At 33.9% G+C, this 26,748-nt stretch overlaps 1 protein-coding gene and 1 long non-coding RNA gene across 2 annotated transcripts in view; one reads left to right on the top strand and one right to left on the bottom strand.

The window, feature by feature from the left end:
* LOC118749616 (lethal(2) giant larvae protein) overlaps positions 1 to 26,748 on the bottom strand; it is a 366,665-nt gene that overhangs the window by 74,710 nt on the left and 265,207 nt on the right. The window lies entirely within an intron of this gene.
* Positions 1,761 to 8,285, top strand: LOC118749620. The gene is made up of 2 exons (XR_004994256.1): positions 1,761 to 1,873; positions 8,115 to 8,285. It is a non-coding gene; the product is annotated as an uncharacterized LOC118749620 (long non-coding RNA).

The following is a 26,748-nucleotide window of genomic DNA, read 5'->3' as shown; positions in this document are numbered from 1 at the left end:
GTTTGACGTTTGTCAGCAATATCATTCAAAAATTCAAAACTCAAACTGTTTTTAACCGACGAAGGGTTGAAAAACTTCTTTCGGAAGTAGCGTTACTAGCTGAAAGTGTGACCAGAATGCGGAGAAGTTTGTTAATCAATGGAAAAGCATATTCGTCGCATTTACCAAGAACTTCTGCTGCTGATTTTGGGAGTGGCTTTTCGCTTTCCTTATTTGTCCATCGTTCCAACCACACTTTATACTCTCCTTCTAAATTGATACCGTCTTTTTCTAAAAAGATTTCGTATCGTTTTCCAAGCGATTTTGCGCGTTCGATAGCGTTATTTTTTTCGTCAGGCGTATTATATTCCGCAATTTTAGTTGGAAGTAATAAGATCAAATCAAAAATGTTTAATGTCTCTTTCGGCAATCTTTCTCGGCGATCGAGCAAAATATTATCCAATAGCGGTATAAATATTGCCTTTCGATAATAATCTTCAGCGTCAGACGCACGATAATTAGCCCGAAAATTTTGTCTATTCGCTCTCCGAGGAAGAAAAATGTCAAAATCCAATTCCCTAGCGATATCGGTATCTTTTGCAAATATATCAGAAAAATGTGTGTCAGCGTTTTCTCTATAATTTCGAATAATATTGACAGTGCCATTGACTGCTTCGCTAGCATGGTTCAAGTCAAGCGAGGGCGCTTGGACAAGTAAACTTAATGGTCGCGTTACCGAAAGTACGTCACGCAAACAAATCATTGAAATGATAAACTCTGCCTCACATATTAATTTTATTAATGAAAGGGCTTCTGATCTCGTTATATGGTCTCGCCAAGTTGAAATTATGTCCAAAACTCCCACGATTTTTGTGATATTGCTGTTGAACTGCATTATTCCATCATGCTTCTCTGACCAACGCGTTTCACATAGTCTACTCAAAGATTCATTGGAATACTTTTTGAATGTATCGAATCGTTTAGGTGAAGCATTCATGAAATTTATGATCTTTTTCATCAATGCAATGCAATCTTTCGCTTGGTTGACGTGAGAAGTTTTGTCAAGTGAATTATTGATTGCGCGGTTGAAACAAGGGCAACGCTTAGCGCAAGGACAATATTTTATAATTTCCCGTACGGCTCCTTTGATTTCTAACGCCATAACAGAACAACTATCGGTACCGATTCAAACACAATCTTTCAAAGGAAGTCCAAACTTTTTAAGTAGATCGACTACGATGTGAGCTATTGCTACACCAGATAACCTTTTCTCTTCACCACTAATATCCTCTGTGCGGATCGAATCATAAGCATCAATAAAAGTAAGAAAATCTTCTCAGATTATTCCATCATAAATGTAACGCAGAGAGAGAGAAGTTGTTCAATATGTGCTAAATCTGTTGATTCGTCAAACATGATCGCATAAAACTTCGCTTTTCTCACCCTGTCTATAATAATATTTTAATTTTCTTCTTTGCAACAACCAATCAACTCGTTTTGAGTAGTTTTGCTAATATAAGTGATGACGTATTTTCTAAATGTTCCTTCAACACAGTGTCACCAGCAGCAACTTGTAACTTCAAAATAGCCCGAAAGTTAGGTACCTTCGTTCAGCAAAGAATTAGAAATATTTAATCGCGATGGCCTCTTAGTGCAATATTTTGACGTCCGCAGAAAATGATTGCGTCGATTAAGGAGTTATTATTTTTCAGTTTTCTTTAACTTGGGAAATGCGATGCGTAGAAACTAAATTTGGAATGTCTTTTTCTGGATTCTCATAGGATGTGATGAAATTTCGAGCACTGCTAACAGCATACATATGATACTTATTTGCTGCATCTACCAGATAATTTTGCAAATGATGTTAACGGTGCCTTTAGGAGTTTATTTAAAGGTACGTGTGATTTGGGATCACCAGTTTTACTTGCAAACAAAAAACAGTATTTGCAGAAACAGCCTTTTGCGAAATCAGAAAAAAAAACACTTATTCTCAATCAGATAATGACGTTGAAAATAACGTTTCTCAGACTTTCCTTTTTTCGTATGAACTGAATAAGCAAATACATAGTCATTTGGTGGTGTCCAAAGCTCCTTAAGTAATTTATGCTTGGTATATTCGTCCAACAAATGTTTGCTGTCTACAAAAGCGCCAATGTCAAGTTTGTTCAGAACGGATTGCTGACCTAGAATAACTTCGCCATGAGAAGTTGATGCATGAATATTACAATCGGGAAGAAGAGGTGGGGCATCGATATAAATTTCACCATCTTTCCCGACCGCACTGCCTTGGATTCGATCAACATTTTGGCTGACTTCCAAAACGTTCCAATACAAAGTTTGGATACTGTTCTACTGCGGTATTTAAACTCTTTGCATATGCAGAGTAGCGAAACATTGCAACCATATACATTGCATATTTGGAATATTTAATAAAACAATAATCACCATTTCGGAATTTTGCATTTTCAAAACACCAATGGTAACCAATAACAAACGAAGCATCAACTTTGTTTCTGATGCGCTGATTGCGCTAGCAATGCGTTTCGATAACTTTTCGGAGGGTTTTGGAAAAGTGTACATTGTCAAAAAATTGTAGTTCGGCGTTATGGAACATTAAACTTTGTACGTATGCAATGCAATTGACGTTTTGGAAGTCAGCCTTTCTTTTTCGGCACCAATCACTTCAGTTTGCGATTTGTGGAGCTTAGTAAAATACGATGCGATGCTTTTCGGAGCCTTTCTTTTTTTGTTTTTTCGTATAGCGTCTTCCTCCTGTAAAATAAAGATTATTTATTAGATATTATAAAAGATTTTACCACAAAATAGTTACACATTATCAAGCTAGATATAACGAGTAATTCTACATGATTTTGCCAAAAATTTCGTTTTTTTAGTTATGAGAGTATTTTAGTAAATAAGCCTCAGGAGTCTTTCCATCGGTTTTGAATCATATAAAATTTCGAATTAATTATTTGTATTATTAAACATCGATGTGTTTGATTGTTAGTAAAATATGTACTTATAAATCCAAGATTCAAAATATGTGCAATATTTAAATAAGGAAAACTTAGTATTTTTTAATTCAAAGTCAAACAAACTAAAATAACTTAAGTTATTTTAATAAAATTACATAGATATGTACACTGGTGGACCTTAATATAATTCAAAGATATTCTAATATGTATGGTATTTTATCAAACTGACTTTATTTCTTGTCACTTTCAGCAGCAATTAATTTCATTTAAAGAAGCGGTGTTTTGTGCAGTTCCGCTTCATGATAGTGCGTATTTTTAGGCGCAGTAATAATAGTGCGGTTGTTAAATATTCAACTATTTCCGGCGAGATAGACCAGCAGCCGTATTCTAACAAAGTCACAAACCTTAGCTCAACACTGATGTGATTTCTACTGCCGCTACAACACTAAAGCGAAGAAAATAAAAACAAAATCATTTTAATTTGACTTGGACACTTCGCTTGAATTCTTTGTGCTGACATATCTACACATTTTGTATCTTTGTGAACACGTTGCTTTCTTTCTCTTTTCCCCTTTATCTATGCTATATTTTCCTTCTTATTCATTTTGCAAAATCAGTTTCAAAAATTTCACATTTCCATTTACGACATCGTCACCTAAGAAGTTTTACTTTAAATATTATTAAAATTAAATAATAAAAAAATAATAGTCAAAACCTGTCAATATGTGGGTGGCGTACAACGTACAAATGCGATAAGCACTCTTGCAATACAATTTAACCCTTCGCGTCAAAATGACCCAATTTTCATGAAAAAATTCTTTAATTACAGAGTTAGGTTATTTTAAATAAGCTGCGGCGTTGTCTATTCGTTAAAAGCACAATCAGCTATGGTTTTGCAAACAATTAAAGAGTTTTTTATTTTACATATTTTGTTTTCTAGAAGGCGACATAGTTTTTCCATTATTATTTGCACATGATATATAAAATATTAACAATTCAAATTGAAATATGTTTTTTTTTCTTAAAATTGACTAATTCCTATTATTGGGTCAAAATGACCCAAAACATTAAAGAAAGGGGTAAACTCCAAACAATGCAGAAGGGTTAATTTAAAAAGTAAAGTTTTTTCATTGATTAAAGCTGATGAGATTCTGAATTTAATCACATTATAAATATAAACTTTAAATAAACGATTAAAATAAGAGATGCAAAATAAGATCTTAGATCCATAAAAGTCTATTCCTTTTCAAAGTACATATTATGTACACTCATACAGTCATGTAAAAATTAATAGGGACACGATATTTTGACCAGTTTGGGTATTTTTTCATTGTTTGTTTACTGTTTATTATTTTTGTATTAAAAAAAAAAAAAACAGCTCAGTATCTAACAAAAACAGTATAAGTGCAGATTTCAAACTTTGTAGAAATATTAGAAAAATTCAGCAAACAATTTTTACAACAAAGTTTTTATTAAGATTTTCTAGAAAAATTCTAGGTATGCAGTTTTAGTCTAGCTTAAGAAAGTGCAAGTTTCAAGTAGCTAAAAATTCGCGTTGATTCGCGATTGCACCCGCAGAGACCAGAGGAAAATGGTCACGCTTTACCATTACGGTTTTATCAGGCTATCGAGGATGTCCTGCGATCTATTGGTACCACCAGTGGAGAAAGATTGTGCTTTTGTATTGATTCCTCTGCTTTTCTTATGATTTGTTCGCCAGTTTTGGGAGAATCTGAGAATTCAAGCCATGAACGAGCACTCAACACAAAATTTTATTAGGTTATTGGCCATTCGGCAAAAATATTTGGACAATGTGGTCCATTTATGCTATATTGCAGTACACACTTACAAAATGTTCCTCTGTGATGCAGTAGCGGCCCAACTCGTGTCCTAATGCAGAGCTAGAGTATATGGTCCTGCCCTAGGACATCGCAATGTTAATTGGACCATATTTTTATATGCATTTGGGTTAATTTTGGATACTCCTTGAACCTTAGGGATACTCTTTACATGAGTGCATGGGGTACCTAGTCGCGTTTTTGCATTGTAGCTTAAGACACGTACAAACATACACACATATGAGCGGCCGGCAAAGCGACGAGAATAGCGAAGAAAACAACAACAAAATTACTTCGATTTGACTTCAACCCGTCGCTTGAATTCTATCCGCTGACATATTTACGCACGTAGACTCTACGTCGGCACATAAACACACAAATGCGCATTGGCTAGCTTAACATACGTACATATGGATGTACATACATACGTATGGCTGCATTGTGGCGCCGCCGGCAAAGCGACAATAAAAGTGAAGAAAACAAAAACAAAATCACTTCAATTTGACTTCGAGACTCGCTGGAATTCTATGAGCATACATACATACATGACTACACACTTAAAGGCAAATAACGTACAAATGCCTATTGTTTTTGCTGTTGTTGTCACGTTTTTCGTTTCATCGAGTTTCAAATCACTCCCCCGCTTAAGAAGTTTTCACTTCAAAAAAATAATAGACAGTAAACAAACAATGGAAAAATAGCCGCAACTGGTAAAAATGCGGGGTCTTTATTGTTACTGTAGGTAAGAAAGATAAATTTTGTAAAGAAAATTTAAAAAATACTTACCATAATTGACACAGATTTCCAGGATCGATTTATTCTTTGCACTTCTTCACAAATATCGAAATACCGAAACTTTATTTGTACTTAATCGTAATGAACCGCGACACGAATTTACACAATAGAAATATTGTACTTCGTATACTCAAGAATTTTCTACCAAAAATGAGCTACGCCAACGATGCAGACAAGTGTGCACGCCGCACATTCACGAGGTGGCGCCTCCAGCAGTACCTCTATTTTCCTTGTCAAATTTGATAGAATCAGCTATTTGCGTGACGTCAACAGAAATGCTTTGTTCTCGTTCAGTAGTTATGATAATTGTAATAGTAAAATTTGTTTGCTATCAAAACAAGCAGAAGGACTAGCAAAAAATTTGCGTAAAATAGTTACTGCTGATTTCTACTAGCTTGGCGTGTCTTTGTTCATCTTTATAAAATACGCTCTTATAATATAAATTTATAAAAAGGTAATGAACTGCTATGAAAATGTTTTTAATTTTTATTATATTTTTCAAGTCATTAATATTTTTATGCGCATACAAATGTCTGCTTACACAGTTGAAAGTGAAATTTCCTACATACGTGCACCGCGGAAATAGAAAAAAAGTAGTATCAGAAAGTTCTATTGGACATACATATGTACATACTAACGATGAAAATCGATGGATAAATAAATAGGTTTTCAATGGTCAAATGAATATATGCAATAATTTTTTGTATGAAGTAGGAGCGGGAAATAATGTTACTCATACGCCATATCGTACATGGCCGTAATCGTAAATATTCGTAGATGGCGCATGAGTAACATTTTCTATGCAGAGACCGAAAATAATAATAATAATAATAATTAATGTGAACCAGCATTAAACACATTGCAACTTTTCCTATCATTAACCATTTATTTTTTACTTTTTGTGATATATCACTCTGAAAGCGTTTTATGCGAGGGAGCTTACGATTAATGACTGTGAGAAATAGAATCGCAAACGAAAATAAAAAAGGCCAACCGCAGTTATTGATGATATTGATATATGAATTTTTTTTTGTTGAAAAGGTGAGTTAGTAAATTTAATTATGCTGCAGAGAAAATATATGATGAAAATGCAACGAAGTAAAACAAACTATAAAGAATAGTAAGTAGAACTATTTTTATTCACTCAAATAATCACCGTTATAAATTTTGTTTTACAAACTTTACATACTCAAACTTTTTTAACACTACTCGTATCCAAGTCAAAAAAGCTGCGGAATTCAACGCTTGATTTTCGGTCCATCTTCCCTTCAATAAGTAAACTATACTACCTAGAAGCAAACTACGGAAGCACTTCACTCAGTATTTTTAACATACCTACTTGGATACCGTAGAATTTAAAACAACGGTCAATTCGAAACGTAAAAACACATCAAATCAAATAAAAGTCTAACCAATGCAGATAAGCCAAAAACTTGTTATGAAAGTTATTGTAAGTGATTTATTTTTTTAACAAGAAATAAATGACAATTTGTGGCACAGCAATAAGTGGGCCGGTTATTTTCGGTCTCTGTTTCTATGTTAAAGTTTTTTTTATTTGCAATGCAAACTTAAAATGAAAATGTATCGGGAAAATTACCTGATCTACAAAAACGGTATACAGATCCGTAATCTATGGCCCAAAATTAAGCTCTGCGCTTTTTTTGTCATTTCAGCGTTCCTAAAGTATAATAGGCAATCCAACCAAAGATTATTTTATTGTAGGAAATAAAAACTAAACAAAACTAAGTGGTTGGATTTTTGAGATGAGCATTGTTCCGTTCAGCGCATATATAGTTTGCTCGCAGAAAATACTGTAAAAGCTCTCTTTTACACAGTGATTTTTTATTTTATTGACATGAACATTTTATTCTAAAGATTGTTTCCCAAATAAACTCATTTTTACAGCTTTTTAGTATAATTTTACGTTTATATTTCTTGTTAAATTTTATTTATACCGTAATGAATTTGAGGTGCTATTTTATACACCTTCACTACCTGGTACCTGTCAAAGCCACCACTATCCAAATTTCATAGTCTGGGATCGTTATTAACCGTGTTGGGGGCATACATATAGAAGCTCTCAGCCTTTATAAAATAACGAAGGTCTGGCCGTCGCGGGCTCTTGGACTAATACGTAGTAGTTACATAAATTTTCTTTTCGTTTTAATTTAATTCATAAAGTTTTAGTAGTGATTCGCTCACTGGATGCTCTCGCTCGTTGCTAAAATCGCTCATAATTGCTGAGACTGATTTCGCTGCATAATAAACACCTTCATCGCGCTACGCGATTTCGCTGTGTAGTAAACAGCCTAAATAAGAATATGAGCCGTGTTGCGTTTGTTGCTTTTAGTTGTTTCTGTTGTGTAATTTAGAGAAGTCGAAAGCTTAAGGCTGTTGTAACAATCTATTGCTTTGTTTTTTAGGCACCCGTAAAACTTCAATTAAGTATTTAATAATTTTTAAAGGATGAAAACACATTTTAAAACCAAGGATACAATTGAATTGTAATATAATCCATTCATTTCAGGTCGACTTTCTGTTTTAAGCACGCAAACTAATCAAACTTTGACCAATGCAAATATGAAGGATGTCTACGATTTTAATATACCGAACCTTATGGATTTAGCACCTTTAAGGTAACTTGTTAACACATTGTATTATTGCACCGTTTTCTGTAACACTATTTCTATAACTTATTAAACAATAATAACCAAGACAGTTGTTATTCCTCACCTCTTTGGGGTTGTAGTCCTAAGGCAAGATAATTTATTTTATGATTAAACCACTTAATATTGAGACAGCAGAGTTGCATCTGCTAAACATTAGGCAGCCGTGAGGATACCGAAAACTGTGAGAATATAAACTACAAGATATTGTCTTGTCATAAATATTCTAATTTTATTTAACAATATGAAACCTGTGTATTTATATAAAAATTGTTTGGAAAGTCACTTCCATAACTACGCCTTTTTTCCACGCTTCATGACTTAAAATTTCTAGTTGTAAACCAGCCAATCAAAAGAGTGCATACAGCTAGCAGCGCATGACGTGATGCCGAAATATTCTGCTTGCGCAAGGGCGGCGTCGCATAGTGGTCGGAGAAGCTGTTTTATGCGAAAAATTAGAAGGGCTGCTGCGATTATAACAAACCTGCTGTATCGGAGAATTTTTGTTATGCTAAATCCGAATATGCCATACAATTTTTAGTTTGACAATTGACAGCTGTCAAATCAACTGCCAACTAGGAACACGAATTTCGATACGATACGACACCATATCGATACTTTTGGCATTCGATACCGGATATTTTTTTATGATATTTTTTGAATCGAGTACCAGAACCCTACTATCGTATCGCATGTCATAAACTCAAATTACAAAGATAATGTGATTAATAATTCTTTCCGATATAAATTGTGCTTTAAAAAACAGGAATTTTTTACTATCGTTAGGATTGCATGTGGCGGGATTTGAACACGCGGTCTCGGTGTTTTAAGTCAACACCTCAATCTCTACGTGTAAAAATAGTAGATTGTCCCTTACACAATAGTTGCAAATTTGCTAATGTAATTTGGAAATGAACGATACAAAATTAGCCGGTATACATCTTTAAAATTTTTAGAATCACCGGAAAAACAAACAAAATGCGCGCCTCCTCTTTGAAACACTTTTCGAACAAAAGAAGAATAATTCAGATCGGTTGAGCAACATAGGAGCAGTAGGGAGGAATAGATTTGTATGGGATTTCGTTAGCGTATTACTAAATAGATAAATGCAGAAACGATTAACCGGTTTGCTGTGCAACCGAGACGTCTACTTTTTAAATAATTTTTGTAAAACAAATCGGCAAGTACATATCGTTCCCCGCATGCCAGAAACATGAGTGTGTAAAAATTAAAATTTTAGGAAATCAAGTTTGAATTTTTTACGAGACTTAACTCTGCATTTATGTAATTGACATTGTGAAATATGCGGTTTCCGTGTACGCACGATATTCTGGGTTTTGGTATAACATAGGACATAGGTTAATCAAGTCAACCCAATAACTCAAAATTGATAAATTTGCACATTCATGCTTCTGGAAAAGGGCGACGATATGTATTTACTTCACATTTATTAATTTTTTATACGCCTGGCTTACATACATATCATCGTAGTAAGAAAATAGTAGTCATATTTCGACACCTGAGTGGAAGATCAACCTATCTGGTAGCCAGTTCGAAAACGTCCTATATCAGAAAACTTTTCAAGAACGCCTTACTTCAGAATTTGATTGAAGAACTCCCTATTGCAGAATTTTATTGAAAACACCCTATCCCAGAATTTGGTTTAAGAAAGCCTTATTTCAGATTTCGGTTCAAAAACGCCCTATCTCAACTGAAAATGTATTGAAAATGTGATGAGATAGGACGCTTTTGAACCGAGTTCTGAGATAGGGCGTTCTTGAAAAGTTTTCTGAAATAGGGCGTTTTCGAACTGGCTGCCGAGATACGTCGATCTTCTACTCAGTTGTCGATTTCCAGTTAATATTCCTCTATTTGCATGAAAGCAAGTGAAAAAATGTAAGTTTGGTACTTCACTCGACTTACTAAACTAAATTTATATTTGACTATTAGTTAAGATTGTCTTTTCAAATGGAAATATTTAGTTTACAAATTTGTATGTATTAATAAGGATTAGTCAATCAGCTACATTAAAAAATTTTAACCCTTTCGGTACATCTTTTTAGATTCGGGCTTTAAAAATCGATTTTTTTATTAAATGATCTTTAATACTTAACTTAATAACATTCAATTTAATTTTTTTCCAAAGTGTTTTTTAGAATGATGCCATATGGTGAAAAAAATGCGCAAAGATTTTTTAATATAGTATTTTATTTTATTTAAATTAAATGAAATAACACTACGAAAATTCAATAAAACAAGTTGGAAAATGCATAGATTTAATAATTTATTTAAAAAATTTACCAGTTGCAATTTACCAGTACAAATAAATCGTTATTTGCTGATGCGGATTTCAGCTCCTTCAAATATCATTGATGCCATATGGCATCATACAAATTTAAAAATATACCACGCGTTTATTAGGTTTTTTTAAATTAAATTACAAGTTCTAGCAATATTTGACACTATTTTGGAGACTATGGCCCCTATTGGGAGTGTCGACTGGCAGTAGAATAGAAATTTGTCGATCGAGTCGATCATCTTTTATTTTGCTATTGTGTAACTTGATCGATAAAAATTTGTACTATTGTGAATGGTGGCGGAATTGTAAACAGCTGTTTGTTTGTTTACATTTGTTTCTTTAATGTTTCATTTACATCACTTTTAAAATAATTGCTTTTATTATAAAATTTAAAAAATGGACACAGTTGAAATATGGTTTAGTGATGAGGAAGATGATGTGGAAGCTAATAGATATGTGAATTTTATGAATAGAAGTTGCGTTCCCGATGCTTCAAGGTTTTTAGGTTTTACAGGATTTGCAGGAAAAGCTGTTATCCTCATTAATAAATTTTATGAAAGTTTAAGAAATACGGTACCGTTTAGTTATTTGTACAATGATGTTGAGTATTTGTGTCCAAACGCGTGACCCGAGTTTTAAAACTTTACCATACAAGTGTAGTGAAAGAATTAAACTTTAATTTAACATAAAGATTTCAAGTTTCCGAGCATTAGTTAATTAATAAATTATGCAGTTTTTTGTAAACTTTGATGTTGGTTCTGCGCAAAAACACTGTGGATGGCGTAGCCGGAATTATATGCACAAGAAATATTGTATATCTTTCACAAAAGAAGCGGAGCTTCCTCCCCTGCTCTTTACGGAAATTCCTTTGCCTATGTCCTCACTCTCCTGCATCAGCTCGACCAACCGCGCAAGTTGCCTTTTGTTGCTTACAATTTTTTATCTGTAATTCAGACACATATGTACATACATATGTATATTTCACAATTATTAACAACTTCCAATTCAATTGACTTACTTTTTATCCATTATAGTACCACTTTCTTATGTAAATTTTATAAACGCAAACTCCAACGACTAAAAACAGCAATAGAAGGATGAGCGATTAAAAAGTATTCACAGTCGCTAATTGAGCGACTAAGCGACACTCACAATAGCATCGATAATCGATAATCGCTTAATAGTCGTTTATCTACTGCCAGTCGACACTCGCAATAGGGGTGTATAGCATATTTATTTATTTTTTTAATTTATTGGGTTATTTGGTAAAATATTGTATTTTAATGTAGACGTTTCTAAGCAGAAGAAAAGCGATATTTTAGTAAAGTTTTAAAATTGAAATTTTTCATCTACTATGGATACAAATAACAATACCGTACTAAAATATAGTCTATAAAACTTCCCATTACAGCGTTGCATATAAAAATATAATTTCAGATAAGCTCAGTTAAATTGTGAGTATTCAAAAAAGCATGACGCCATATGGCATCAAAATAGCGAAAGGTTTCGAGGGATTTTTTTTTTTATATGTCAGCCTTATTGCATGGTTGGTTTTTGCCACCTGTTTCAAAATTTTTTTAATTAAATTGGTAAGATAAACTAAATATTGCAATATGGGTATCTTACTACTGAAAATATTTTTGAGTCGGGTTGCCACCAATTTCGAAAATTTAATTCAATTACGCTAATAAGATAAAGTATGTATTATAATATAGGTGTCAAACGAAAAGTATCTGAAACATTATTGATTAAGAAATATTTTTTATAGGCCTGCCACCTACCTGAGCGGTAAAAACTCGCAAATGTTATTCAAAGCTTTTGAGGCTCGCATCGATGTGGAATACTGTAACTCCGTCAAATTAGTGTTTATTGATGGCAAACAAATTACTATCATGTTTGGCAATGATATCCCCCATCAAACAATGCACTTAACCTCGAGATAAAAATAGAACAAAAGCCGAAGTATTAGGCGAAGCAGTTCATACGACTCTTTTATAGAAGCTGTGGACACTGCAGTAAATTTTAAACAAAAAACAAAACCGTCTTCAATTCTTATATACAAATTTAAGAGTACTGTTATTTTCTTCATGGCCCAATTATGGGATCTACACTCAATTAGTAGGAGACTACCTCTGAGGAACCACCTTTCCATTAAAAAAGAATTATAGAAAACGGGTAACGTAGTCCAAAGTTATGCGGTAACATACATAAAAAAATATTCCGACGAATTGATAAAATATGCAGGTTAATATTTAATAAACTGCTACGGATGTTTTTTTTTAATACAAACCTGTGCTTGGGAGTTTATTGATACGACAAATTTATTTCTGATATATATTTAAAGAACCGCAAGATTGCACTACAAAGTAAATTACATATTTTTTACTATTGTAACAGGAGAAATTACTGTATGTATTTTTTTATATGTACAGTGTCGAACAAAAGTTTTGGCACAGTGAATTTTCGCATTACATAAATGCAAAGTTTTTAACTATTTTCTGATAATTTTTTATAAAAACATAATTCATACTAGAGATGGGCACGGGACTAAATATTTAATCCCGACCCCGCCCATCCCGAAATTCGATTTTTAAGTCCCGAACCCGCCTATCCCGATATTTTTCTGAATTGTACCGCGGGTCCCGTGGGTCCCGATATCTATCTCTAAAGCAGGCTACACACGGACAACAAATTGAAACGAGCGGTTGAGATTACAACGTGTGTGGCGAGGTTTACAAACCGATCGAAGGTTCACAAAAATGTTCATGTCTTTCATTTTAATTTTAAATAATAATGAAGGATCTGGCATCTTCCTATAATTTTTTTTCTTTTTCGTCTCAATAAAACATTAAAAGTGCATATTTCAAAATCGTTTTTAAGGAAGATTTTGTGAATTTGCGGGGGTTGCGGTTTTATCGGCAGTGTCGGGAAAGGATTTTGGTCCCGTCCCACCCGCTTAATTTTTACAGATCTTCCCGATACCGCCCATCCCGGCCAATTTTAATTCAGTACCGTGGGTCCTGCGGGTCCCGCTATCCCGCGCCCATCTCTAGTTCATACTACACCAAACACATAAAAATCAAATGTGTAAACTTTGTGAAAAACTCAGGAAAATTCAATAAATCTGCATACTAATTTGCAATTTTATATTCAGATTTTCAAGCAACTTCAAACTTGCACTTTGATAAACTAAAATTGAATGGATTATTAAACTGCATACTTAAATTTTTCTAAAAAATACTTTGCCTATATTGCGAAAAATTCACTGTGCCAATACTTTTGTTCGTTACTGTAAGGAAATAAAACTTTAACTTACAAAAAACAAAAATAATAAAATTTTACAATATTTCAAAATTATTTTGCGATTCATAAATTTTTTTATGATTAACAATGTATTTATAGTTTTTTTGGTTTAAGATCCTTTTTGCTTTCAACACGAGGTATCTTTTTTCTACTTTCTCATAGCCATAACTTCCTCTCTATCAATCAATTTTATAATTTTTTTCGGTATTTTTCCTAATTACAAGTAGAGCTTTATAAAACTTTTATAACACCAAATGTTTGTATATATATATGTATATGCAAGAATACACACATGCGACGACTCTAGCCATTATGTGTCAATCCTTTAAATTTTAGTTATTTTTTTCCTATTGTATTAAAAAACTAACGTTCGTAACACTTTAGTAAATGCTAATCCGTATATTAACTTAGTATATATTAAAGACTAGAAGATGACCCGGTGAACTTCTTATCATCTATAATTTATTTGAATTTCACTTTGATCAATTATAACAAATCTTCAAAATGCAATTCAATGAGATCACTAATACTGCCTGCTGTTATAGCTGATAAACGATTCCACACCTATGAGATGTGCCACGCCCCCTTTTATAAACTCATTTATATACATATATCTTTCTACAAGCACCTACCATAGGTATCTGTGCATTTCAAATTTCGAGTTCATGTACTATGATTCCGAAGTTAGAGCTGATTAAAAATTTTCACTATGGATGGTCTCACCCGTCGCGACGCGTGGTTTGCCGGCGTGTACTGCGCAACGCGATGCGGGGTAACCCAAACGCGGACCGCCGTGGTGTTATGCACTTTTAAAGCTATATACTACTATGTTCATAGTATGTAGTATGCTAGAAGTGTATTTTGTCAATATTTTTTAGATAGCGCAATAATGTCCATGGATTTTACTGCGCTTTCGAAGAGGTAAACCATTGTCTATGGACGATAAGAAATAGTGTCCATGTACGTTATTTCCACATTAATTCTCTTTTCGATTTTGTATTAATCTCATTGGCATTATTTCCATAATTCTACTGCCATTATTTCACTTTTGGCTCATGCATTATTGTCATTGACATTAATTAACTTTTAAATTGTGTGACATTAATTCCATTAACATTATTGCACGTTGCCGGTTTTTTTCTCGGAGACCCTTGATGGATCCTTTGCATTACTTTTCGGTAAAGGAATGAGGATCCTACTCGGCCCTACTCATTCTTATCTTCTTATTTAGCGCTGTAACCGCCTAAGCAATTTAAGCCTAGCTCAACAAAGAACGTCGGACGTTTTCTTCTGTGCCAACTGACGCCAATTGGAAATGCCAAGTGAAGCCAAGTCCTTCTCCACCTGGCCTTTCCCTATTCCTCTGCTACCACCAGCGGGTTCCGAGTTGAATACTTTCCGAGCGAATGTGTTCTGGCGTTTCCTCGTCCAGCTCACAGAAGCGACAGACATTTGTTTCATAAAGATTCATTTTAATGAGGTGATAGCGAGTTATGTCCCGTATAGTACCCAGTGAGAGTTTTTAGGTCTTCTTTGCCTAAGTTGAGTAGTTTCTTTGAAGCTTCTTTTGAAGGGAAGATAAATCGTTGCCTGTTGAACATTTTGTCTACCCAGTTATTTATGATCTCCTTTATGTGTCCTTTGGTGAGCCCACAAAATGGTTATGGACCATTAAATACTGCGGTAGCTCCTAGCTTGGCTAGGCAGTCAGCCTCGTCGTTGCCATTATGTAAAACAGTATTCAGCATCATATACCAGCTGGGAATTTATTTTGTGGGACTTCAGTGCCAGTAGGGCTGCCTGACTGTCCGAAGAAATGTAGATATATTTCGATGATGTGGCTCTTCTAAGGCATTCTCTGCCACAAATTTCTATTGCATGAATATCCGCTTAAAAGATACCCATTGGCATCGATTTATTGACGTTCCGCCCAAATATGCCAGCCCCAGTTTTACCGTTATCAAGTTTAGATCCATCTGTGTACCAAACCTCTCTATTTGGTTTGGTGTATGGGTTCCCTGTATTCCAGAGAGCTCGATCTGCAATGTGTACCTCAAATTTTCTATAGATTTCTAGTTAGGAACTATTGAGTCACGCATTTGCAATATGGGGTCATTGGCGAATTTTATTAGGACCCTCATGTGACCCTTCATATTTCCGATCTTCTGATCAGAAGTGTTTAGGATTCTTAGTGCCGCGGTGATCGTCTCTTTTTCTATTAAAATAGAAAAGGGAGGTATTCCAACCAAGGCGATCAAATCATTCGGTGCAATTTACTTAGTTTTGTGCTTGCGGTCCTTTGTGTAGCCTTGGTCCACCATGCTAAGGATGCATAGGTTACTATCGGCTTTACTACAGTAATATATGACCAATAGGTTATTTTGGGAGTAAGGCCCCATGTTTTACCAAGGTGTCGCAAACAGGCAAAGAAAGCCTTTGTCGCCTTGTTGATAACCGCATCCATGAGTATTTTATAAAGAGTTTCCCCCAGATATTTTGCTTCAATGGAGAATTCTATTTCTGTCCCGCTCAAAGAGAGTATAGTCATAGTTAACTTTCTCCTTCGAGTAAATTGTACAATAGTAGTAATCGTAGGATTAATAGTTATTCCTTTATCCTGATACCATTTTTGTGTGATACGTAGGGCTTGTTGCATGTGGTTGGTTTTTTTTTTTAAATATATTTTTGAGATATTTATTTAATTTAAACGGAGGAAGCATCAACATTTTGGAAACTGAAAATTTTACACAATTCGCAATTGTTCGTAAAAGAGAGCTAATTTGAAAAAACGGAGGGCATACCCGAACTCGCCGATCTAATGGGTCGATTATCGATAGCAATCGAGCTTCAGTTGCGTTGCTAGTTGCCAAAACGGTATTACAGATGGCAACTGGCAACTTTCAACTGACAACTTCAGTTGCTACAAAGTATGTATACAGGCGACTACATTGTTGTGGTTGCTGGGAATGTTTTTGGAGCGTATTTAGGAGCGTAAATTGAAAAGTGTGTCATATATTTTACTTTTTAATAATTTGAACGATATTAACATTTTACAATGCAGTTTGCTTTTACAGAATGTGGTGAAAATAACAAAACAGCAGATGTATTGAAGTTGAACGAAGTGGTTCATCTGTTTTTTAACCAATTATACTACAGCTTCTTTTGGAAGTCCTCAATATGCTTTGAAAATGAATTGGAATTATCCTTTAAATGGCGCCTGATTGAGGCCGCGTTCATGCACTTCTCTTCCTCTTAAACAATTAATTGTGATGAACTTAGCTTTATTGCTGTCTTTGCTTTAAAACTCTTTATTTTAATAATTTAGTTTTACTCGCACAGCTTGTTTACAGCCGCTTGCTGGTTGTCGAACTGTCAAATTTCGATTATCGATAACTCTAAAGCAAGTGAAGATAGTTGCCATTCGTAATACAAAGTTTCTTTACAGTTGTCACGAAAATGAACCTAAGACAAATGGAATTAGCCTTTTTTTCTCATATTAATTATGATAAAGTTCCGTGTTTTCTTTCATTACTTAGCAGAAAAACACACCAAATAAATTTGACCGGTTTCACTATGCAAATACTCCTTTGTGTGTTGGCAAAAAGATGTACATGATTTCTCACATATTGTAAACAGGGCTGGCAAAAAATGGAAAGTAAGCGCTATAAAAAGCTCGATAAAGTACCAAAATATGCTCTTAAGTATGCTAAATCAATGAAGTTTTATTTAATTTTATTTAATAATCTCGTATAGTTTAAGAAAACATTCTTTTTTAAATGGCCTTCTCTGTCATTTAAAATTAGAATTCCTTCAAGGGGGTAGCAAAAGTATAAAAACATATGCATTAATTCCCCTTGTTTCACGTATTTCTGTCATCTATTTCTTCGAAAATGTATTAAATATTGTCATTTACGCAAAATAAGCACATAAGTCGAATGTATGCAAAAACCAACGAAATAGCCAGATTTATCTATGCAAAATAAGCTTTTTCAAGCATTTGCTTAGATTTGCCAGCCTTGGTTATAAATAGGGAAGACAAAAATATGCACAAAAAACTTAATTATATGATCATTCAAATAACTCCAAAATATTAAAAATATGCTTGATATATGCCGCAAAAATGTATATAACGAACATTTTTTCGATTAAAGCATAAAAAGTTCTTGTACATACATACATACAAAATGTATTTAACAAAGTGTGATTGAATTTGACATTGCCCTCAGAAGCACCATCCTATAAAGTCAAATTGAAAAATTTGTTTATGAATTTTGAATCGTTGTTTATATTTTTTGGCATAATAGTACCTTAAAAGAGGGCCGACCCGAGTTGTAAATCACACCTTGTTTAATACACATTGCATACATGTATGTACGGAATTTAAAAGATAAAAAATTGTCCAGGTGAAAATATTGCCACATTTTATTGAAGTGTTGCTTCACACAAAATATTTTTGTTGCTGATATTAAGCACTTACAATAGATGCAGAATAAAACTTCCTGCTCAATCCGCGACACATCTGGAGCTGGATTCTGTAACTGTGAGAATATGTAGTGTACACCGAGTGCAAAGCTCACAACCAAAAACTCACCGAATAAAATTCAGTGAGTTTTTCGGAAGATAAGTGTACACAATTTTGACAGTTAAAACTTATTCTCTCACGCGCTGGATCGCAAAATGAGGAAGTTTACACAATTTTGACAGCTAAAACTCATTCTCACACTTCCTGAATCGGAAAATGAAGAGTTCACACAATTTTCAGTGTACACACACAGTTACAGAATCCAACACTGTTAAACAGCTTTCGCTAAAAACGAAAAATTTTGATTGAATTTTTCAACCACCAAACCCGGTTTAGTGCGAAACTTCACTATTGGAAAACAACAGTCGAAATATTTTTACGAGTATATTAAAATTTTTTACTTGAAAATAACGGGACTTTCCGTTGTTTGTCAGCTTTTTCTTTTTGTAAATTAAACAAACCTTGTCAGCAATCCTGCCTATCTCCGCAAAGGTATTGTCAGATGAAATTATGCGAAAATTAATTATCTTATTACCGAAATAATCATGTTTATGCAGTTTTATGCTTTTTAGCCAAAATATGCATTTTGTGTCATAATATGCATTTGCATATGGGTGTTTCCAGCGGAAGGTCCACCACGACAAAAAAAATAAAAGTTTTATATCTAACGTATTTACGGGCCGATTTGTCTACTTTTTAAAGTATATACTGGCTATGTAAGTAGAATCATGTTTGCATAAAATGGTCTTCCTAGGTGGTGCCAAGGTCGAGATATTCCGAAAAACCGTATTTATGGTCCGATTTGGTTCGAATTTGGCGTATGTGGTTGAAACATAATAAATCATAGATTTGTAATAAATTTACCCTGAATTGGCGCTGAAGTCAAAATATAAAGTATATTCTACATAAAATACAAGTTTTATTTGCGTTAAAAATTCATTTAAAAGCAATATTAACAAAAATATAACGATGGAAATTTATGTCACGTGACGCCACGTCACGTCACGTTTCACACTTGGCGTTGTAAAATAGAATTGAAACAATTTGCATTAATTCAAAAAACTCTAAAAACAACTAGAATTGCTCCAAATCATATTAAAATAAGTTTCATGAAAATAGCCATACACAATTCGCAGAGTTTTGCGATTTTGTAAGAAAAGAAAAAATCAACTTCCAGTTTTTGTCACGTAACGACACTCTCTTTAAATGCTTATATTTCAGGACCAAGCAGTTCGATTGATTTCATTTTTCGGTTAAATATAGAGCTAATTATGTGCTATACAATGGCCCAAAAAAGTTAAAGAAAACAAATGGTATTCCTTTTTTGTATCACATTGAAATCGTACGACTGTCACGTGCGCCACCATGGGAATGCCCATATGCGATATGCATTTGCATATTTTTGTCTTCCCTAGTTATAAATAATCTTATGAAAACCTAAAAAAGACATTATGATTGAAATGATGAAAATGAACAAAAGAACTTTTTAACAAAACTTGTTTTCAAATTTCTGGTTAGAGGTAATTTAGTTTAACTTAAATTTTACTTTTCGCTTATCAAAACTTTTCTTTTTGAAAAATGGTTAAATCTACATATATATGAAGGGGTTAGAATCATAAGGGTCTAAGTGATATTTTTTGAAAATATAAGTTATACCCATATTTGTATAGTTAAATATAGTGTCTATTTGGTGACAAAAAGATCCAATTCAAGTCATGAAGATGTGATTAAGCCCTTACATCCAAGTCCACCGAAGATTCCGTACTTAAAATGGGAAAATTTAACTCAACTTCTACCATTTATTCCACCTATTCATCAAAATTTTTACTTAAATATTCTCCATGAGACAAAAGCAAACAACAACAGTTCTAAAAAGCAAACTCAAAAGGCGATTATAGTTCAAGAAGAAAATACAGAATCAAATAAAGCCCACGTTAATGTTGTATATAATACCTTTTTACATAATAAAATGTAGATTTTCATAAAAATAAGCTTTTCCATTTATTTCCTTACAGAAATTAACCTAAGTAGGTCCTTAGAAGTAAAAGGATCCAAGTGACAAAAAAATATATTTCAGTTTTTTTCCATCTGTAGTAAGCATTCTTTGAATTAGTTAATTAACCTGCATTCATTTAGGCTAGAATCATTCAAACACATTTACCCAGAATTTACAATAAGTAATCACCTTTAACCTTAATTATGTCAAAACAATGTCAGACTTACTTAAGGTGTTTTTACACGATATGTATTTGCATCTGTAAATGTGACTTTCAATACATATGTAATTGCGTATGTCTGTCAAATTCACAGTATTTATTTAACTATTTAAAAATACGTTCATTGAAAATGAAATAAACTAAACTCAGATGATTCTACCCATTTGTCAGATGAAAATAGAAACATTTCTATTTCGTATGTACGTGCATCTGCCTTGTACAGAAACAAACCTAATTTGCCTTTACACGATATGTTGGCATTTCCATATGTAAAAAGTGGCATGAACACATGCAAATACATATCGTGTAAGAAAACCTTTTTCCTTTTGATTCTAACCCCTTCATATAAAAAATGGTGTGAAAAATGTATAGTAATTCATCAGTTGAGAACGGTTGGGCCGATTTGGCAAAATTTTTTTTTAGTTGTTTGTAATTGCCAGGAGAAGGTTTATACGAAAGAAAACTTTGGGAAAACCTTCCGGGAAAGTCTGGAAATTGGAAAAATCGAAATTTAATTTTTTTGTATGCAATTTTTTGTGCAACTCTTTCGGAATGCCTTTCGAATGGAAACATAGAAAATTCTAAGTTGAAAATTCGGATAAGTCCGGAAGAACGCGAAAAATTGAATTTTTTTTAGACCAAATTTTGCATTTTATCGCAAGATTTGATGATTTTAGACGATGTAAAGGTGTAAAAATCGTTGCGAAGCTTGGAAAATTTCGGATAATTGTGGAATTCATTGTACGCATGAATCAATTTGGAACAATTTTATCTCATGTTTCATAACCGATTCGAATGGTTGCTGCTTTTTTAGAAAGATGTTTAGAAGGAGGAGTACACAAAGTTTTAATTTTGCTGATAGGTGGCGCAGGGGTCGAGCTACGCTAAAAAAATGCATTTGGTACGTATGTAGCCTTTTGCCTAGATTAGCATAAGCATTAAGTGGGCCAGGGACCGATCTATTCGAAAAAGTCTTATTTATGGTCCGATTTGCTTGAAATTTGGCATATAGGATATTTTTTCTGATAGGTGGACCAGATACCGATATATTGGAAATAATCGTATTTATGGTGCGACTTGCTGAAATTCGGCACGTAGGTAGCTTATTGTCTGGGTTAACATATAGGATATTTTTTTTGATAGGTGGACCAGATACCGATCTATTGGAAAACATCTTATTTATGGTGCGACTTTCTTGAAATTTGGCTGGTACGTAGCTTATTGCCAGGATTAACATATAGGATACTTTTTTTCTGAAAAGTGGACCAGGGACCGATCTATTCCAAAAAATGTTATTTATGGTCCGATTTTTGAGATATGCGTAGAATAGAATTTAGCCATTGTTTTACAGTTCGAAATGTCGCGTACTGGCTGCAACAAAATATTCTTTTGTTCCCCCTTCGTTATATTTACCAATTTCATTTCACTCGAACCGATAGGAGTGAAGTCTACCGACACTCAAGTGTACATATGTATGTACACACCAAATAAATAGTAGGATGAGCTCAAGTCGGGCGAAATAGTGTTTGTCGGTGGAGCCAGGGTTGCCACTGACTAAAAAAAATATTTACCATCCACTTGAAAAAAATCTACCAAATCTGGGAAATATCTACCAATAACTTTTTAACAATTATTTTAATAAAAACTATAGTTTTGTTATTTTCTTATTTATTCTAATTAAAACTATATTTTTTTATATTTTTTTTTAGTTATTTCAATAAGAATTAAAATTGATTCTAAGAACTTTTTATTTAACTAGTTATACGGTATTTGAGTCATATTATTGGCATATACGCAAACGTCAAGCTGTGAAGCTGTGTTTTTCTGTGATCTGTCTAAATTTTGTGTTTGATAAAGCTGTTTACGCTTATTAGAGTAAAAAATTAAAAAAAGTGTTAATAAACTTCTGGTGCACAATTTAAAGATAAGTAAAACATCAAAATTTCCCGTAAATTTGATTAATTTAACTTGATATTCTTAATTGCATGTGCCGAGTATTTTGTTTCATATAATTTATTGTTGTTGTACAATTGTTTTTGTTTGTGCACATTGATTTTGCTCTTTTTGTCTTTTTGTCATTTCTGCTGTTTCATCTTTGTCACAGCTGTTTGCGTTGTGTTTATTAGGTGTCAAATATACAGTGCATCTAAAACTGTTCGCTAACTGATATTTACCAGCTGATTGGTTCACTGATTAATACATCGTTTTCAAAACCGTTTTTGCTTTTTTGCTTCTAAAACCTAAAAATAAATATAATTTTAAACATGTCGTGTATTTACACCAATTGCCACGTTAAAAGCGACTCCTATGTGTCATGCTGGCTCTGCGATGGGATTGCCCATATAAAATGTGCTGGTTTGAGCGGTAGAGTTTTAGACGCTATTAACGAGGGTAAGGGTCTTCGTTGGTCTTGTCAAAAATGTAGATCAACCGAAGTTGATTTATTTAAATTCTTCAGGCAGTCCAGAAATGGTTTTTCTGAGATCGGAAAGGATCTGTCGGCGCTTGTTGAGAAATTTAAGCATTACGAAAAAATGTTTAGGTCTTTCACTTGCATCGACGACCCTCCACACTCTGAGGATAGCCGAGAAAATAAAGGTGGGCATGTTATTAGTCCACCTAAAAAGACAGCCACGTATTCTAGTAAAAAAAATCCTCCATCCCAGTCCTTAGAACTTATTAATTTATCTTCTCCATGCCCTCAGGCATTGGAGCCTCCGATTTCTAAAGCCATATCCACTAGGTCTACTTCTAAAAATAGTCAAACCGTTGATTTAACAGTGTTGCCATCAACATCTCAAACTCCACTGTCTAACTTAGTTCCTCCGAATAATTCGGAGCCCCGCACATCGGACATCATTACCAAAAAGTTGGTTGTAATTCCTCCGAGAAGATCAATCTTTGTCTCTAGATTTGCTAAAGATACTTCTTCGGATGATATAAAGTCATACATATCGACTAAAATTAGAACTAAAGATGTATTTATTCGTAAATTTAATTTTAAATACGATCGCGATATTTCATCTTTTAAAATTGATGTAGCTTCCGAAGATTTTGATTCACTACTAAATAGTTCATTTTGGCCGACCGGGGGCGTTTGTTCGCGAGTTTGAGTATAAACCTAATAAAAGTAATAATAACGTAGCTAAAATTTCTAATCTTAATTCGGATTCAAAAAACTAACTCGCAAGTCTAATTTAAGTATTTACTATCAAAACGTTAAAGGTTTGAATACCAAATTAACTGACTTATATTTAAAAGGTTTTGACTGCAATTATAATATTATTTCCTTGACCGAAACATGGCTCAAACCTCATATTTTTAATTCCGAAATTCTTCCAAATGAATATCAAATATACAGGAGTGACCGCGTGGGCAGAATCGGCGGTGGTGTTCTTTTTGCGGTGCATTCATCGATACCATCCGAGGAAGTTAGTCTCCCTGTCATTGAATATACCGAATTTAAATGTATACGTGTACAGGCTGGAAAAACTTATATTTATTTAGCTCTTTGCTACATCCCTCCTAATTCTGCCGTATCGGTATATATGCAGCTAGTTTCTTTACTTGAGACCGTAAATGCAATGCTTACGGCATCCGATTCTATGATTGTGTTGGGCGATTTAAATCTGCCACATATTTCATGGAACATCATTGACACCGATGTTGTACCAGTTTCATCTAGAGATAGTTACAATGTATTTCTGGAGGAAATGGCTGAACTTTGCCTCAAACAAATAAATATATGTCCAAATAAGTTTGGAAAGGTCTTGGATCTCGTTTACGTTGATGATGTTCCGAAGGCCTCTATTAATCGGTGTGATCCCCTAGTTTTGCCGGAAGATGCATACCATCCTGCTCTTGAGTTAAGCTACGAAATCATAAATGAAATACATAATAATAAGTCAAGTTCAAGTACTAGATATGTTTTTGCGAAAGCAAATTTCAGGAAAATTAACAAAGAACTTTCAAAGTTATCTTGGCCAATATATAGAGATGACGTGGAGCGTAGCGTTGAGCACTTTAATGATACTGTTTTCAATTTGTTTCGAAAGTATGTGCCAATACGTAATATTGTTCATGAAGAACCAATACAATTATGGTTCGCTAAAGAGCTTAAAAAATTGAAAAATAAAAAGTCGCACTCTTTTAAACTGTATAAAAGAACGGGCTTACACCGTGATTACCTAAGGTACTCAGTTTTGCGGCATAGCTACTTTGCATTAAATAAGAAATGTTATAATTCATATTTATGTAAAATTAAGAAGAATTTAATTAACAATCCTAAATCATTCTATGGTTTCGTAAATTCAAAGCGTAAGGCACATGGTTTTCCGTCCGCTATGCATTATCGCAACACTGTATCTAGCGACAGCCAACTCATTGCCAACATGTTTGCTCGGTTCTTTAGGTCCAATTATTCTGTAGACTTCCCTATAAGTGGAGACTATCCGTACGAGCTTTGTCCAATCAACTCTGCTTATATTCCAGTAATATCCTCCGATGAAGTTTTACACTCTTTAAAAACCTTAAAAGCGTCATTTAGGCCTGGACCTGATCATATTCCGACCTGTTTTCTTAAAAACTGCGCTGAGAACATCTGCGAGCCTTTAACAACTCTATTCAATTTGTCACTTAAACATGGCGTTTTTCCGTCAGCCTGGAAGGAGTCTTTCATAATACCACTTCACAAAAACGGCAGCAGGTCGTCTATAGAAAACTATCGAGGCATAGCGAAACTCTCCGCTATCCCCAAATTATTCGAAGCAATTATTGTTAACCAGCTGACACATTCTATATCTTCTTCAATTACACAATCTCAACACGGGTTTTCTAAAGGAAAATCTACTATGACTAATTTATTAGAGTTTACAACTCATGTCTCAAACGGTTTTAGGGAAAATGCTCATACCGACGTAATTTACACCGATTTCAGTAAAGCTTTTGACAAAGTATGTCACTCGTTACTCATCCGTAAACTCGACCTAATCGGCTTTCAGCCCAGTCTTCTTCAATGGATCTCATCTTACCTCTCTGATAGAACACAAAGAGTTATTGTTAATAATTGTTCTTCCAACATCATTAAAGTTTATTAAGGAGTTCCTCAGGGAAGTCACCTTGGTCCGATTCTGTTCCTGATATTCATTAATGATATTTCTTCTATAATAAAACATTCAAAAATTTTAATGTATGCCAATGATGTGAAACTTTTTAAAACATTGTCCTCTATCGAAGAAAGGTCTCTGTTACAAGCGGATCTGAACAACGTGGTTAGTTGGTGTAATACAAACTATATGCCACTAAACCTTCAAAAATGTAAAGTTATGTGTTTCTCTCGGAGGGCTGTTCAACCAGCTGTTTATTCAATATCAAATTATAATCTGGAGCAGGTATCCAATTTTGTCGATCTTGGTATCACAATGGATTCCAAACTGAATTTCAACCATCATATTAATGTTACAGTCAATAAAGCCAAAGGCGTTTTTGCATTTGTAAGGCGATGGTCAAAAGAGTTCAAAGATCCTTATGTTACAAAAGCTCTTTTTACCAGTTTAGTTAGACCTATACTAGAATACGGATCTATTGTTTGGAATCCCCGCTACCAAGTTCATTCAGAAAGGATTGAATCAATTCAAAAACAATTCTTGCTTTTTGCATTGCGTAATTTTAACTGGGATTCAGATTACAATCTCCCCCCTTACACAAGTCGTCTAAAGCTCATAAATTTGCCTACACTCGCAAGTCGTAGAGAAATGCTTGGTATAATATTTATCGTAAAATTAATGACAGGCTGGATTAATAGCCCGGCCCTCCTGGCTGAGGTAAATTTTAATGTTCCTTCTCGAATGTCAAGACACTTTCGACCTCTATTTTTAAAGCCATGCAAAACTAATTTTGAACTAAACGAATCATTCCGTGGTTTATGTCAAGATTTTAACTGTCATTCCAGCACGTTTGACGTATCGGACTCGATTTTTACTATAAAGAAAACTATTATTTCCACTCTCAATAATTGAAATACTATCTTTAGCATATCCAATCAGCTGATGAATTTGATTCTGTAGCTGAATAGTTTTAGATCTCGACACTTAACAAACTCCTGTTTCCACTACTCGGCACGAAAAAACTAAAAAAAAAAAAAAAAAAAAAAAAAA

The sequence above is a fragment of the Rhagoletis pomonella genome, unplaced genomic scaffold (genome assembly GCF_013731165.1).
Source record: "Rhagoletis pomonella isolate Grant_MI unplaced genomic scaffold, Rhpom_1.0 Rhpom_scaffold_00023, whole genome shotgun sequence".
Lineage (NCBI taxonomy): Eukaryota > Metazoa > Arthropoda > Insecta > Diptera > Tephritidae > Rhagoletis > Rhagoletis pomonella.
Note: the sequence above shows the minus strand (reverse complement) of the source record. Positions and strands in the feature narration are given on the sequence as shown.